Source organism: Clavelina lepadiformis, chromosome 6, assembly GCF_947623445.1.
Source record: "Clavelina lepadiformis chromosome 6, kaClaLepa1.1, whole genome shotgun sequence".
In the NCBI taxonomy this organism is placed as follows: Eukaryota; Metazoa; Chordata; class Ascidiacea; order Aplousobranchia; family Clavelinidae; genus Clavelina; species Clavelina lepadiformis.
Window position 1 is genome coordinate 13,036,357 of NC_135245.1, and position 3,736 is coordinate 13,040,092.

Below are 3,736 nucleotides of genomic sequence, written 5' to 3' on the forward strand. Positions count from 1 at the left end.
GCATGACATCATCATATTTGCACGCACCTTTCAAGATCATCTGCCCAAGCTGGACGACGTATTTTCTCGACTAATTGCAGGTGGTCTCAAACTTAAAACGTCTAAATGTAATTTGTTCAATGAAGAAGTTAGATTCTTGGGTCATATGTTTTCAAAATCTGGTGTATCCTACGAACCGGAGAAAAACTCTCTGGTTTCCAGTTGGCCTGTGCCCTCTTCGACAAATGATGCAAGGCAGTTTTTGGGACTCGCATCATACTATCGCAAGTTTGTCAGAGATTTTGCCAAAATTTCATCCCCATTTTACAATTTGACGAATTTACAATGTATACACTCATTCAATTTTTTGAAAGACGCATTCGTAACAAATCCGGTACTTAGATACCCAGAATTTACGCAGTAGTTCTTCCTCGATACAGATGCTACAAATTCTTCTCTTGGTTGTGTTTTGTCACAGATGGTGAAGAGCACCCAGTTTCATATGTAAGTAGATCCCTAACAAAAGCGGAAACAAATTATTCCATCACGAGGAAGGAACTCCTGACAATTGTTTATGGGGTGCAGAAATTTTGTTCTCTCGGCACACCTTTTCTTCTTCGCACAAACCACACTTCATTACGGTGGCTATGGACAGCAAAAGAAACATACGGTCAATGTGCGCGTTGGTTTGAAATATTGGCTGATGTTGATTTTAAATTAATACATCGCTCTGGGTCAAAGCACTCCAATGCAAAGGTACTTAATAGAAGGCCAAGAAGTGAATCTAATAGCGTCGAATTGAATCTTGACAAGTATCCGTTAAAAGTTGAAGAAAACTTTAAAACCGGTAAGGACTCGACAGAAAGTGTTTTAAGTATTGATCTTCGTGAGGGTTTTAGTTGGACTCCTGACAGAATTTCACAAGCTCAAAAGTCCGACGGACATATTTTCGTAGTACTAGATTGGATTAGAGCCGGCTCAAGACCCCCTTTTAAGAAAATTAAGAAATTGAGCAGTGGAGTTCGATATTAGTGGTCTTTGTTTGGAGAGCTTTTTTTAATACATCATTTCTTGTACCGCACTCTAGAAGACACATTGGCAGGAAAACGTCTTCAGTTATTGGTTCCTAAAGAAATACGTCCCAGAGTCCTGAACGAGCTACGTGACGCATCACATAAAGGAGGACACATACGTGTCGACAGAAGAGCTGAAAGAGTTTTAAGACGATTCTACTAGCCACGCTGGAAAGCCACTGGTATTGTGAGAGTGGCACATTCTATGATTTACGTAAAGCTCCTTCTAGAACACCAAGAGCGCCCTTGGTACCTTCTGAAGAGTTGGAGCCGATGCAAAGAATAGAGATTGACGTCCCGGGAGGACTTCCAGTGACACATTCAGGTAACCGTTACATATTGGTAGCCACTGTTATGTAAATTTTTTTCCTTCACTCATGTTTATATAGTGAAGTTGATTATTATTAACTTTAAATAAAAATGTTTTTATTATAGAAACAATGCCAATAAAATATATTGAACACCACAACAAAAGATTTAATGCTGCAGTAAAAAATTATTATCACAAACACAAATTTGCTTGTTCTGTTCGTAATAAAATGTACAATTTAGGAAATGAAAACAGTTTCAAAAACAATATTGAAAATATTATGAAACATATCCATGAAAACTCATCAACCAATTTAGAGTTTGACGAACAACAAAAAGAAGTTTTATCATTTACAGTATTTGCTTCAAGCATTTACTTTCAAAGGGAATTAATTTAACTACTATCATCAAAGATAACCAACCTAACGAAGCCAAGTTCCTAGAAAACTGGATTACGTTATCTACTAATTCAAGCGTCTTGACCACTCGGCCATTGGTCAACTAGACAGCGTATTGCGTGAAGGAACGGTAATGCTTCGTGACGCGTCTCACCTTTTTCCAAATCCAATCTCAAATTGTCCTTGGAATTTCAAATTTTCTTTCAAATTGCGCTGGAACCGGCAATGCTCAGTAGTTTTTGATTTTGATTTGTTTTGAAATTTGTTTTTTGATAAAGACTTAAACTGTCGATTGATATTTGGAAACTTGCTCTGAATAACTTCGTGTGAAAACTCTTTTTGGTATGTTCCCAGGTTGTTTTCCAACATCTTTGTTGATAAGAAGTCTTTATTGGAAATGCCCGCTTATGAACCTTAACACTGATTGCTTATCCGTGTCTCAATGTGTCAACTTTAGCTATATATATCTCCCATTGTCTAAACTCTAAACATTGTTTTCACGTTGCACCCGCCACGACTCGCAGCGTTTTTCATGTTGAACATTTTAACACCCATCACCTTGGTCTATATAAGCTCGCACTTCTACCAGCGAGCAAATGTAGTCGAGTGAATCATCGAAATCAACAGAAGAGTTAGACTTACAAGCAGTAGTATTTCTTATGTTCTTGATTATTCGCAATATTGAGAAAGTTTACAGCACCTATGATAAAAAGTCTTTGTAGTAAAGTAATTCTGTTGTAATATTAAAACCTTTCGGCCGACTAAAGGTTGGAGTATTCTAACCGCACGCAAAAATAGAGTCAGATAATTCAACACGTAAATTAAGTAAAGATATTCTCATATGCTAAAAGAGTCACTTCATTTCTGGCTACCCCTCCTAAACCTAAACGACCTCTTCAAATCTATCTTGGAAATAACAATTAATGTGCAACATATAAAAGAGATAATAAACATATTTACTTGATCCCCATCGGCTAAACAGCAAAGTGCTTTGTATTCACACTTTTATTGAGTTTTCGATGTCAAGAAAACAACTAGCTGAGTGTTATAGTGTACGATCTATAACTTTTAGTTATTGAAGTTGATCATTGTATGTTGAATGTAATCTTTCAGGATGTTTGTTGAGAATTAATTGAGACGTTCTTAAGCATGAATTTGTTTTATTGTTAACCTGCAAATATAATCTTTGTCTGTATTAATAATAATACATAATTCTAGTAATAATTGTCTGTTTCAAGTTGGCTGATGCCTTGAGTTTTCTAGGCTGAATTCGCTCCCTTCTCGGAATAAGTACACAAATGCGAGTCACAGTAAATAGAGGAAATATACTGTAGTAATCTCAATAGAAAATCAAAATAAACTTCTAAGAAACAGACACATTAGTAGCACTGCTAAGTGCTAACTTAACGTTAGTGGGCAGAGAAGTAGACTCCATTACCAGACACTCCCATATTGGTGACTCCGAGAGTTCAGTGCCTTTTGTGATTTTTTCTGGTAAAGTGCAAATTCAATTTTTTTGGTGAATTCTGTGGTGGGACGCACAAAACTGTGTCTGAGTGGACGTCATTATTCGTGTTTGGAACCTTCCGGTTTTAAATGAGATCCTACTTGTAAATGTTTTTTACCTGTAAGTTTAGTGCATAGCAGTCTGTAGCTGAATAAACGTTGTTTTCTGGTACATTTTTATTTCAAATAATGTTACAACGCGCGCTTGCAAAAGCATTTTCGTGCTTTATCTATTACTCCAGAATGTAATGAGCATATTACCACAGTTCATTTTTTAAACGAGCAAGTACAGTAGCCTATTTACTGGAAAACTATAAAATACATATAAACTCTTATTTTTTCAGTGTACAAAGAAGATCTTTAACAATCTTTAACATTTCAGTGGTGGAAGTTTGGCTCGACAACCAATAGGCCTATATGATTTTACATTTATGTAAAGTTAATTCAAACGATACAAAAATACTAACTCTC